This window comes from Gorilla gorilla, chromosome 10, assembly GCF_029281585.2.
Source record: "Gorilla gorilla gorilla isolate KB3781 chromosome 10, NHGRI_mGorGor1-v2.1_pri, whole genome shotgun sequence".
Lineage (NCBI taxonomy): Eukaryota > Metazoa > Chordata > Mammalia > Primates > Hominidae > Gorilla > Gorilla gorilla.
The window spans coordinates 53,257,943-53,271,783 of NC_073234.2; the positions used below are offsets into that span (position 1 = coordinate 53,257,943).

Consider the following 13,841-nt stretch of genomic DNA (forward strand, 5'->3'; position numbering starts at 1 on the left):
TTTTTTTTGTTTTTGACAGGGTCTCACTTTGTTGCCCAGGCTGGAGTGCAGGGGTGTGATCACAGCTTGCTGCAGCCTCAATCTCCTGGGCTCAATTGATTCTGCCACCTCAGCCTCCCAAGTAGCTGGGACTACAGATGTGCGTCACCACGCTCGGCTAATTTAAAAAAATTTTATGTAGAGATGGGGTCTGCACTATGCTACCCAGGCTTGTCTTGAACTCCTGGCTTCAAGCGACCCTCCTGCCTCAGCCTCCCAAAGTGCTGGGATTACAGGCATGAGCCACTGTGTCTGGCCAACTACTGGAATTTTGAATTGTGTGAATGTATTGTCTATTTTTAAAATAATATTAAAATTATGATATTCTTGTTTTAAAAAAGAGAAGAGTAAAGGAAAGAACATGACACAATAAAGGAAGAGGAGACAGGCCAAATGTCCGTTCCTTCGTTTGCAGCAGATGCAAAGTGGACCCCACTTTGTTCGTGGTGGCGGCTGAGCCTTGCTTCACTCACTTCCCACCTTTCTCCCACTTTATGGGATTCTTAACAGCACACTCACGGAGATTTTTAAGGAGTGTGTTCCCTGCAAAATCTCAATACCAAGTGATGATTTCCGTAAGTTTCCATAAGTTGGTAAGTTCCAAGCCTTTCCTCCAAGGGGGCATGGTCATCCTTATAGATACAGGACATGAATGGCAAGCAGCGCTGACGCTGGGCAGGGAATATGTACTCGCTCTGAGAAAACTGTGAGGGAATTACACGACTCTGCAGTGGAGAACACTGGAGAAAAAGGGGGCCAAAAAGATAAGAAAAGAGAGAACAAGAGAGAGAGAGAACAAAAAGAAGCAACTGAAAGTCTATCAATAGGCAACTTGTACATCCATACAGGAGAAGACCATGTCATGCAGCTATTACAAAGAAAAAGGAGCAGGATCCTTGGTGCCCAGTTGTTGAAGATTGTTCACTCTCTGTGTACCTGGGGCTGTGTTCTATGCCCCAAGAACCAGATGAGTGGGAGAAACACAAGTGCAGCGAAGCCCGATCAGAAACACAAAACTCTTTGGAAAGATGTCAGCTGGGTTTGGAAGGAAAGGAAGGGGTTTCTGAAGCAGTGCAGGTGAGAGAGGATTGGGCTGGGCCAATGGTCCGCATTCTGTCATGTGTTCCTAGATCTCTTATCTCATTGCACTATCAATATTTTGATACTATTTCAACAACAGTGCCTTATTTAAGGAATAAATCTGCAATTTCTTGAATTTTCAAATGGTTGCTTCTTTGGCTGGGCAATAACCATGTGAAAGTGTTATTATTCCACAAGTTCACCACCCTGCCTGCTGGAGCTCTCTACTTATTTGGAAAAACAGGACTTTGCACTTGAAGCTGACAGAGAAGAAGGAAGTGGACAAGTTGGAAGACCCAAGCTCTCTTTTAACCTCTTGATCAAAACTAGTGTTACCTTGGGCAACTCCCTATTGTCCCTATCAGGGCCAGGCCCAGGGTGCAAACTTTAAGAGGCACCAAAAATACTCAGTCATCAAGATACAGACTATTTTAATGTAACATTTTAAAAATAAAAATTAATGCAAAAATCTATAATGAACAAAATACCAGACATTTAAATAAATACAGGATCAATATTACTGATTCTTCCTTTTGCTGTGGGCTCCATTATGGATGGACACAGCATTGTCCCCAAGGCCTCATTTTCCGCATCTCTAAGTCAAGAGGGTTGGACCATTTGACTGCCCAGGAACCTGCTGGGCCCCGTTGTTTTATGGCTCAGTAATGAGGTGCCACTGAAGAATGAGAGAACATTTAACAAAGTGCTAATTGTACAGCCCAGACAATAGTGCGGGTAGGATGACAGGGAGTCTTCATGGGGACAAGGGATGGCAATAGAGTCCAGGCAGCTGGGGGAGATAACAACATTTGGCCAGCTTTCTCTTTGTTTCCACTGGACACAAGCTCACCTACCAGCGACAGGAGGGGGACAATGCTCCCGTGCCTCCTCCCTCTTTCTCCCCTGGAACTGTGCTCAGACCTAGTCAGGGGACAGGGAGAGCCTCATTCACATGTGGCTTATGGCCCAGCGACCTGCTGGCTAACAAAGCTTTCTAAGGATATCTGAGAGAAGCTTGGTACCCCATGGGAGGAAGGGACAGCAACAGAGGTGCCCTGCCCGGTATCCTGGGACCCAACCAGTGCTGCCCTCTCACCTCATCCCAAGATGGGCAAAGCAGCACAGCTTGCTCTCTTGTAACCTTCCTGAGGGCACCATTGTCTTGACCGAGTCCTCTAAGGCCAGCATGGAATGAATGCATGAGAACAGCTGTGAATACAAAGCTTAGGACATTCTGTGGACATGTTGAGACAAATTAGTTAATAATCATCTAGTTAGGGAATCCCATTTCCAGAGTGAATGATTTGCACCTCCCCATCACCCAAGTCAAGGATAACATTTCTCAGTGAGACTTCAAACCCATGTTCCACATGGGGGCTGCAGCTCCACCCCTTGGGACGGCCTGGCTGCTCATGCAACCCATTTCCTGAGAGGCTGGTTTCAGAATGCTCTTCCCAAATCCTCACCAGCTCAGAGATGAAGCTTCATCTCTGCAAATGTCATTCATCACTAGAAAGTGGCTGGGGCCTCTGAGGTCCTGTTCAGATCAACAGGATGAGAGAATCCCGCTCTTCAGGAAAACGCACCTCTTCTCTTTGGCCCCAGTGCCCCTCGCATTCTTGCCGAGCTGCAGGAGGGCAGCTGAAGACAAGTGACATTGGAAAAAACAGTGGCCTCCACCCCGGACAGGAAGAATGGCTCCCTTCATCGGGACTGCTCTGGGATGCCAGGGTTATCCAGGTCCCAGAGTGAGGAAGTGAATCAACTCTTCCCAGCCTTCAGTCATGCAGGCTGCTTCTGTACCCTTCAGTGGTGTGGTATTTAGACACGTTTTGTGAAAAACTGATGAACATCTCACTTAGATGTTGGAAACAAACATAAGCCCCAGCCAATTCTTACACTTGCTGAGGATGAATAAGTCCCTTTGGCTTCCCAGCTAGCTGGGTCCAACAAGTGAATTTAGAGGCTAAGAAGTGAGTTGTTGACCCTCACATGGACTTACCATCTGAGTGTGCCCTTGGCTGGCTGCATAGCTTGAGAGCAGCGGTTCTCAACCTTAGGCACAGATTGGAATCACATGGGGGGCTTAAAAAACACTGACCAGGGTCCCCCCACCAAAAAAATTCTGATTTAATTGTTCTGGGGTGCAGTCACAACATTGGGATCTTTAAAAGCTCCCCAAGTGATCCCAATATGCAGTCAGGACTGGGAACTACTGCCCCACCCAGACCAGTGCTGAAACCTTAACATGTAAACAAATGACCTCAGGATCTTGTTAAATGAAGATTCTGATTCAGCAGGTCTGGGGTGGGACCTGAACTTCTGTACTTCTTTTTTTTTTTTTTTTTTTTTTTTTTTAGACGGAGTCTCACACTATCACCCAGGCTGGAGTGCAATGGCGCAATTTCGGCTCACTGCTGCAACCTCCGCCTCCCGGGTTCAAGTGATTCTCCTGCCTCAGCCTCCTGAGTAGCTGGGATTATAGGTGCATGCCACCACACCCAGTTAATTTTTGTGTTTTTAGTAGAGACAGGGTTTCACCATGTTGGTCAGGCTGGTCTCGAACTCCTGACCTGGTCGTCTGCCCACCTCAGCCTCCCAAAGTGCTGGGATTACAGGCATGAGCCACTGCGCCTGGCCGAACTACTGTACTTCTAAGAAGCTCCCAGGTGATGAGATGCTGCTGGTCTGCAGACCACACTTCAAGTAGCAAGAGCACACTGCATTGTCTAACACGGTAGCTAACAGCCACACATGCTGCTGCTTAATTAAACCTTAAAACAACTTAAACTTTAGAAATTCAGTTCCTTCACTGTGTTAGCCACATTTCATGTGCTCAGTCACCACACGTGGCTAGTAGCTACCATATTGGATGGCACAGAGAGACTCTCCTTCATCACAGAAAGTTCTTTGGGACAGTGCTGTCTTAGAGCATCTCCTTGTCTCTCAACTCCTATTCAAGTTGCCATCTCTTGAAATGTGGATTGAAGCTACCTTGGTGGCAGGGACTATGAAACAGTACCTTATACTCCCCACATTGTGTCTGTGAACTAGAAATATAATAGGTGCTCAGTTAATGCTTGCTTCAGTTAGGGTACTTGTGCCTTTGTCCAAAGACTATCACCATATAAACACTGACTGATTAATGTCTACTTGGGCATCAATGAGCAGTCTTATGGAGTTGTATCCGGTGGTTCAGTGGGCATGTCAGCTTGGAAGAGGTCAATGATCAGGTTGCAATAGGAATGCTTCCTCTATCCCTGGCTGGCCCATAGTTCAGGACCAAAGGAAAAAAAAAAAAAAGGCAGGGCTCCAGGTGGCCTCCTCTGTCAGAGCATCTGCCCATCATTAGTCATTTAGCCTGGGAGATGGGTTGAGACGCCCAGGTTTACCTAATGGGACCCTTCATCTTTCAAGCCCAATTCAGAGGAGACAAATCTGGATATGTTCTCTCTCTAGGCATTTTTCCTGGGCCTTGGGGAAAGGGAAGTTCCTGAGATGGCCTGCTTCCTATTCCTGCATAGCTGCTCTGTCTTTCCTTGGGCAGCTGTCACAGACACAGGAGGCAGAGCTGGGACTGGGGTGCTGGGTCCCAGAAGCAGAGGGAGGCTCCATATGCCTTAGCCACACTGGGTGGGTAAGTTAAACCTTCAGCTAGTTGTGCTCTTGTTTTAGCTTCACAGCGATTGATTTTCAGAGTTAATTGATAAGTCATTGTTCTGCTAGGATAAAGTGGTAGTGGAAAAGAAACTGGAACTGGACCCATCACAGAGCCACGTGTGGCCACCTCATTTTACCGCTGAAACAGCTGAAGCCCACAGAGTAAAGCAATTTGATTGAAATCACACAACATGTTAGACACATGGTTAGGTATAAAATTTAGGTTTCCCAACTGCCAGACCAGTGTTCTTTCCACTGCTTCATGTCCATGAGGTTTGCAAGAATGTGTAAGCCACTCGAATAGAAATAGAATATTACATAAATATGTATCTCTAGTACAATATACAAGGTAGGTGTTCTTTAGTTCTTTTCTGGAAAGGATGATAATAAAATTGCTTTTTTCCTACTTTCTCACACTCACCACATCCTACTACAGGATACACATTACATACTCCTTTGGGGAAGGCTAAACCTTCCCACCACCCCCTGCACATATCTCAGCAATAAAGCAACATCTTTAATGAGTAGCTCACCATGACTAAAGAAAGATGAAGCGGCTGGGCATGGTGGCTCACGCCTGTAATCCCAGCATTTTGGGAGGCCAAGGTAGGTGGATCGCAGGAGCCCAGCAGTTTGAGGCCAGTCTAGACAACATAGTGAGACCACATCTCTTAAAAAAAAAAAAAGAAAGAAAGAAAGGGGAAGCTGTAAGCACTATAATCATAGGAAATATTTCCAAGCTGGTAAAGAAGAGAACGGTAGCTTCTTTTGCAGGTCTACAGACACATCACACTGGAAATGTACAAGCCATGCAGCCCAAGACACCAACGTGGTCATCAGTTGGCTCTTAACAAATGCATGAACTTACTTCAGCCGACATTTCTCAAAATCTTCTTACTGCTTCTCTACCCCAGTACTGATCACATTACTTACTAGTTCTCAGTCTAGAGAACCATGCCAGTGTCACCACTGAGTGTTATCTCCATTCATAATCTGTGCTACATGAAGGTACTCGCTGCTCTTTAATGCCAAAGAACAACACACAGAAGTGGACAGATGAAAGGCATTAATATTGGGGAAATCTAACATTTCCTAAATGCTCACATTTAGTAAATATCAGTAGTTATTACCTCATCAAGAGCAAAATATATTCAGTATGTTCACAAGTACATGCAAGATATTTACAATACTTGTGGAAAAGGAGAATGGTGTGATGTTTGCAGTTAGGTTGCATTTGCCAAGTCAGCACTCCTGGGCACTTTGCCTGCAATTGTGACCCTCTGTCACAGGTGAACTCTGTTTTATCTGAGGACTGAGTCTGAATGACCTGGCACGTGTACTTTTCTTTTTTTCTTTTTCTTTTTTTTTTTTTCAATTAAGATTTCTTTCTTTTTTTCTAAGACAGGGTCTTGCTCTGTCACCTAGGCTGGAGTACAGTGGTACAATCACGGCTCATTGCAGCCTCAACCTCCCGTGCTAAAGTGATCCTCCTGCCTCAGCCTCTCCAGTATCTAGGGCAACAGACATGAATGCCACATGCAGCTAAATTTTTAAATGTTTCTGTAAAGCTAGGGTCTTGCTATATTACCCAGTCTGATCTCGAACTCCTGGGCTCAAGCGATCCTCCCACTTCAGCCTCCCAAAGTGCTGGGATTACAGGCATGAACCACCACACCCAGCCTCACTTTTCTATTTAAATATATCTTCCCTACAAACTAGAAACCTTTATTAATACAACTAAGTACAAAGATCATGGAGAATCAGGATAGGTAATTTAGAATTAAAGTTACAAAACTCCAAGCAAGATTTAAAGAAACAGAAACACCTATATACAATCAGGTATCTTTTTCACTCACTTTAAACTGTTTCTGACTACAAAATATAGTATTAGCACTATCCAGACATGAGAAGGACCAGCTTTTCCCTCTTATTTTTTTGAGTTAGATCCTTTAGAGCTTCTTATCAAACCAAATTTAAAAGGCCTTGCAGACAGTTTTTTCCCAAATAGTAATCTTCCCACAGTTATAGCATACTTGTCTTTTTGTTTAAGCTGGTAACTAATGAGAAGGCCAATACCTATCCAAGCCTTCCGAGCCTTTATGACCAATTTAGAAGTTCCTGTTCTTCTTAGGGAAAACTTGTGCTGAAGAATTGGGGCCACTTATGCCCAGTGCCAAGTTTTTTTTTTTCCAGGTAATATTGAAAGTTTCTTAATCTAGTTTTTATTCCTAACAGATTTTAAAACAATTAAGATGTTTTCAACGCTATACCTTAAATTCCAGGATATTCATCAATCAACCTAGATTGTATCAGCTGTAATCCAAACTCATGCAAACATAACTTAAGACAAAAATTTTTATGAGACCCAAATTAAAAACAGATAAATGATATTGTCTCTTTGTGGTACGGCAGGTGTGTGCAGGAAGGGTAAATAAATCGGATGCAGACCGAGAAGAGTAGTACTTGCAATAATAAACATTTACTCTAAGCCTCCAGTGTAAAGCATTCTCCCGAGGCTTTATGTTTGTTACTTCATTTACTGCTCACAACAAGCCCATGAGTAAATTACTATTATCCCTGTTTTACCGATTACTTCTCTGATGCTCAGAGAAGCGAATTCACTTGCTCAAGAGGACAGAGCCAGGAAGTGCAGTTGCAGCATCTAATCTGGGGAAATTAAAAGGCAGCCAACCCTCACTTCTTTGTATTTTTACCCAGGAAAGCATTAAGAATGTGGTAAGTTTCTAGGCACTTTTTTTTTTTTCTTGAGACGGAGTTTCGCTCTTGTTTCCCAGGCTGGAGTGCAATGACAAAATCTCGGCTCACTGCAACCTCCACCTCCCAGGTTCAAGCGATTCTCCTGCCTCAGCCTCCCAAGTAGCTGGGATTACAAGTGCCTGCCACCATGCCTGGCTAATTTTTTGTATTTTTAGTAGTTTCTCCATGTTGGTCAGGCTGGTCTCGAACTCCTGACCTCAGGTGATCCGCCCGCCTCGGCCTCCCGAAGTGTTGGGATTACAGGCGTGTGCCACCACGCCTGGCCTCTAGGCACTTTTAGGATAAAGATGGGCCTCTTGACAGGCTTGCATGGGAGGAAACTGGGGCACATGCAGGATTCTTTCCTCCTATCCCCCATGAGAAAGAAGCTCATATACCACTGGCTAAGGATTCCAGAGTCGGGTCTCCGTGAGGCAAGGAGCAAAAGCCATTATGAGGACCTCACTGGTAGCCCAGTTAAGCTGCCAGAAGAAACTCACGATTGGAGGTACAGTTACAATTGCAGAGGAAGGCAGGTCTCTGCAGATCCTAAAGATTAGTTACACCATGGGACAGATGTGACCAAGCTGCCTTCACTACCCAAGGCTGTGTCAGGAAGAGCTATTTTCAGTGAAAGGGCAGAACAGAGCGCTTCTGTCCATGACATTGTATTGTGCTACAGCACATCATAGAATGCCACATGACATCACAATATATTATAACTTGTTTACCTTACAGTTTGGCTTTTTGTGTATCCCCCGAGAGGTAGTCATCTTGCATGCAGGATTCATGTCTAATAGAGCTTTCTTTTGTCCCTCCATACCACCTAGCAAGTGCCTGGTGCTTAGCTTGTGCTCAACACAGGGGATGAAGAAATGCTGGCCGAGGAATGAGAGGGGGAATGGGACAGGAGGGAGGATAGAGTAAGGGGAGACAGTCGAGCAGGACCCCAAGATTTTGCACCCAGGATTCTGGGAGGGAGAGTGTCAAGGGCAGTGGGTGGGTGATCAGCTAAGGAGCTGGCCTGGAGGCTGGAGTGGAGATTGGGGCGGTGCAGAACACAATGGGACCCTGGCTGCCTCCAGATAGGTGCTGGGTGTGGGAACAGCTGAGGGGCCCTCATGAGGAAGGGCAGCGTGCACTGTCCTGCTCCCTCTCAAGGTTGTTTTCAGCAAAGGAGCTCACTAGAAACCTACCACATGTATGTTCCCTGGGGCTTTTCAGGGACTTCCTAGAGGGCAGGCCCAGTGCCCCCCACCCCCCGCACTGTGGCAGGATAAACTTGGTTTGCAGGGGCCTGGCTTTCTCTGAGGTGGCACCTACCCTACTAGTCCTAGGGATATCATAGTTAGCTCCTTGCTTTCCTTGGTACGTCCCACCTAGGAGGAGTTCATCAGTCAGGAGTCCCTGGGAGGCATGGCTAAGGGGCCACCACGGGAAGGAGGCTCAGGTGGCTGACTCCACTCCCCTGCTGGCTCTGCCCTGACACTGTCTCCATGGAATCCAGGGCTCCAGTTCTAATCATGGGTCAGTCCCTTCCTTGCACTGAGCCCAATTCCTACTGGAAAAAAGGGACATAGGAAAAGTGACCCACCACCTGCTTTAAAAAAAGACCGCAGGAGGCTTTACAAAGTCATGCATCCATCATCTCCTTTAGGGTCCTCCATCCATTCCTCTCCTTAAAACTCACTTCTCCTTTCTGCCACCTTTAACTCAGGCTCCTCCTTGCCTTGTCTGCCTCCAGTGCAGGCCTGAGCCCAGTCATGTGTGACTGCAGACCATGCAGACCACACCCCTCTGTTAGCCAGGGTCGTATGGAACTTTCCGTGGACCAGTATTTGACCAGCACATCTCCAGCCTTCATGGGCATATGAGTTAGCTGGAGAGTTTAGTAAAAGCCAACTCTGATTTGGTAGGTTCGGCTTTTCCAACAAGATCCCAGGGTAGGTTGATGCCGCTGGTCCATGGACCACATTTACTATGTGACCGCACTGTGCCAAGCAGGCTTTGCAGGGGAAAAGTTAAGTGTATTAAGTTATGGCCCCTGCTCTCAAGGAGGCATGTGAATAGACTCACATGGGATTTCTTCACATGTTTGAGGGAGGAAGGGATGGATGGATGGACAGATGGATGGATGATGATCTAAAGGCATAACTCCATAGAACTGGCCATACCCAAATGCAATAGGAGTTCAAGGAAGGGAGAGAGATGGGGAGAGAGAGTTCCACCCGTCTCGTGGGTTGTTGAACTCTCAAAGGGTATCCCTTGGAACCCCCATGTTGTGTTATTGCTTGAGAAGTGCCTGGAACAGATGCTCAGTGGCTGTTGGGAATGGTTGTGGTTTACTGTAGAACCATTTGCTTCACATGGAACTTCTGCTGGGAGTGCTCAAACATCTCTGCATTTAAGCATTTGTGTTCTTCCTATAGCTCAGAACCATCAAGAGGTGATGAGAGAGACAAATGCTCCTTAAAGGCAGAAAGCTACCCACCTTAAGAAAATGCAAGATTTCACACGAGTTTTGTTGTCTTTGTTTTTAAAGTGAAATGGGAAGATCATTTCTGTATAAAAATACAGACATTTCTTCAAAATGTAAGCCTTTAAAAAGCCCAGACACCTTTATCTTTTCCCGCAAAGGTCTAGCTAGTAGGAGGTAAGAAGAAGAGGGGAAAGTGAGAAGAAAGGTAGATCTGAGCCTGACTCGGTGGCATTCAAGGAGTCCTCCATGTCTGGCCTTGCCTTCACCCCTTACTGCCATGTCTTATTCCCAGGGCCCTGCAGATGGCTTCACATTGTCCTGGGGCCACTGCCATGTCTTCTGGTGCATCTGCCCTTCGTTGCTTCCATTTGGGAGCCATCCTGCCCTCTCACTGTACCTCTGCATTTCAAACCCCCACCCATGCTTGGAGACATGCTTCTCTTAGGAAACCTCCCCCCAGCTTACTCCATGGCTTCCAGAATGCCATTCTTTCTTTCCTTTCTTTCTGTTTCTTTCTTCTTTTTTTTTAGGGGGTTGGGGAGAGTGGGATACCTTTTTTGCAGCATTTTGTACAATCATTTTTTTCCTATTTCCCCTACAGATGCAGAGGTGGTATCTAAATCCTCTCTGTATCCCCATCTCATACAGAAGTAGGTGCTCAGTACGAGTCCTAAGCTGAATTTGTATGGCACTAGGACAGGATGGAGGAGACTGGGTGGGATTCTTGGTGCTATTTGCATTTGAGAATACATAGTAACACATTTATGCTCCTATGGAATGGAATGTACACCATAAATCTGGAAAACCCTATCCTGAACAGTCTTGATCCTGTTACTCTGCCCCAAAAATGCCAAAGGAAAACATAAACACATCTTGAAAGACTGTCTGAATGGAGCCCAACCAACAGAAGCTGAGTGTCACTGAGTAAGCTGGGCTCACCACCCCCAGGCACGGCTGCTGTGTGAAGTCTGTGCATTCACCACCTGCCATATTTGGGGTGGGCTTACCTCTTTGGAATGTGAATCCTTCTTCACTTTATCACTATTTTTAAATGGGATTTGTGTAGAGGAAGAGAAAGATATCTTTTCTTTACAGCCTGTCTACAAATATCTTTCCCAATAAGGCTGTGTCAACCTGAGTCTAAATTTAATGCCTCCATAAAAGAGAGAAAAATAGTGAAATGGTTATTTTGTCTACAAGACACTATATTGCTGATTTAATCCATCTGTTTCTCTGAATTGGGCTGACTTGGGGTAGATACACTGATTGTGACTGTTTAATTTCTTTCCTTCCTTCTTTCTTTCTTTCTTTCTTTCTTTCTTTCTTTCTTTCTTTCTTTCTTTCTTTCTTTCTGTCTCTCTCTCTCTCTCTCTCTCTCTCTTTTGTTTGAGATGAAGTCTCGCTCTGTTGCCCAGGCTGGAGTGCAATGGCGCAATCTCAACTCACTGCAACCTCTGCCTCCCGGGTCCAAGAGATTCTCCTGCCTCAGCCTCCTAAGGGACTACAGGTACACACCGCCACACCCAGCTAATTTTCCTATTTTTGTAGAGATGGGGTTTCACCATATTGGCCATGCTGGTCTCAAACTCCTGACCTCAAGTGATCCTCTGGCCTTGGCCTCCCAAAGTGCTGGGATTATAGGTGTGAGGCACAGCACCCTATTGTACCTGTTTAATTTCCAACTGTTCTACCTACAGTTACCCATGCTGTACTTAAAGGTGTAAGTGAGGCTGGCCATGTGGGACACTCATTTTGGCCATCGATGCTCTTCTTCTACCAACTGGGGAAAACAGAAGCTCTTTGTTTTCAGTTCAGTGGCTCTAGAAATTGCAGCATTTCCTTATTAGTCTGACACTGCTATGATAGAATATTTTTCACATTAAGTGAATGAACATTTATTTACAACCTTTCTCAAATATGGAATACATATTTCCTGTCTCCTCAAAGAGACCACATTAAACTTAAATTAGCATTTTATTGGACATTTCAGTTTATCATTATGAATTGCAGGGACTACAGCAGATGCTGTAGATCGGGATATTCCCTGGAAGCATTGATGACTGTAAGGGCATTGACCCTACCCCACTGACCTTCGGCTACCATGTTTTGTATTTGTTGTGTCAACTTCATATTGCTTTTCTGTGTCCTCTCTTACTCTCCCTTTTTCCTGTTCTCATTGTGCTTCATCAACAACTGCTGCTTTCCTATCTTACCTCTAGCTTTCTGCATCTAATTGGTGAGGTCAGATGCCATTACGTGTTAATACAATATCTAAACTATGAATTAGCAGACATGGAGTAAGAAGGACTCTACAGTGCACAAAATGCATAGCTTTATATAACATCAATTCTGGCTATTTAGTGGTTTAGTTCCCCTTCTTTTCAGTTTCTTGGGTATGGTCTGGATAGTGAGAGTGTTGGACAATCAATTTCCAAATCAGTGATTTGCATATGTGTGCCACATATAGGTCTAATTCCAGTTTGAGTCACAAATTAGAGGTTTTTAATTAGTTGTTTGGAGTCACAGATGGGTGAAATATTAATGTTGGTGTTCAGTTGGCTTTAGAATTTTAATAATTTCCATCGTTTATTTTGGCTTTGTCAATTTAAATTTTAAATTTTATTTTTCTTATGTCAATTCCCATTGCTGGTGAAAAGAAATTTTCCCACAGTGGGTGGAGAGCTTAACTTGTACTCATAGATGGACCATGATTGCTGGAAGGAATCCAAAGCTCTTATATGTAGACACAGTCTATTGGCAAAGATGAATCACAGAGCTAGAGGATGAAATTAAGAACAAATTTGCAACGAGTCTGTACCACTTTGCTGCTCACTAAACTAGATCATTTTGAACTAAGCTTCGATCTTTCCCGCATACTTTAGTGTGTTCTCCCAAATTCTTTTTTTTCTGTTGAATTTTTATGACAACTTGTATTTGAAGTCAGTTGTATAAATGCCTTTATAGTTGTATCTAAACTATTAGTCCACAGGGGCTTTCCTAACTCCTATGTGTTAGAATTGTGCTAGGCACAGTTCTTGTCCCCAAGCATCTTCCAAGCTCATTGATGAGATAAAGACCAATGGATATAAGGGGAAAAAATTAAAACTACACAAAAACATATGTAGCTTACGCTATAAATGCCAGGGGGATTCAGAAAGGCAGGGAGACGTTGTGTTCTAGAGATATCAGAGAAGGCTTCTCAGAGGGGCTTTAACCTAGGAGGTCTTGATAAATGTGTGGAATTTGGTCATTTCTACCTTCCAGGTAGAGAATATAGGACCTTCTGAGCCCCAAAGAGGACATGGGGCACTGATGGCAAGAGACCAGCTTTCTTCTAGCAGAGATTGGGCCTGAGGAAGAGCCCAGAGCTTGATGCAAGCTCCTGAATGGGAGCATGGAGACTCAGACAAGGCCCGTGGAAGGTAGGGGAGATGCTGGAAACTGGTTGAATTCTTCCTCATCTCCATCCAGACTGGACAAAGCCTGGAAGCATTTCCTTCAACAATGAGTTCTTTCCCTTTCCAACCAGAGCACTTGGAACTCCAGCCTCTACCAGGACAAGTGTCAAAGCATGATAGGCTAGGGATGGGGTCCCAGGACCCCTGGTGGAAGCCTAAGGCCCAGAAGTAGCTTCTTTCAAGTGCTCTCAGCTTCTAGGGGGAAAGCTCCAGAGAAACAAAACTGCCCAGGAGGGCAGAAGTTCTGGTTAAGTCAGACCCCAAATTCTGAGTTTCATTTTGCCTATAGTTCTTTGGGGGACCATATCGCTCAAAAGGAAGGTCTGTTTGGGGACGTTTCCTCCCTGGTATGAAAGGAGGCACCGGAG

General features: G+C 45.0%; 1 long non-coding RNA gene across 1 annotated transcript; it reads right to left on the reverse strand.

Moving 5' to 3' along the window:
* Positions 1-1,657: 1,657 nt before the first annotated feature.
* On the reverse strand, positions 1,658-8,161 carry LOC129525723 (uncharacterized). Its single transcript, XR_008670160.2, has 4 exons — positions 8,037-8,161; positions 5,313-5,449; positions 2,216-2,294; positions 1,658-1,795 (listed from the first exon to the last, which is right to left on the reverse strand). It is a non-coding gene; the product is annotated as an uncharacterized lncRNA (long non-coding RNA).
* Between the last annotated feature and the right edge of the window lie 5,680 nt (positions 8,162-13,841).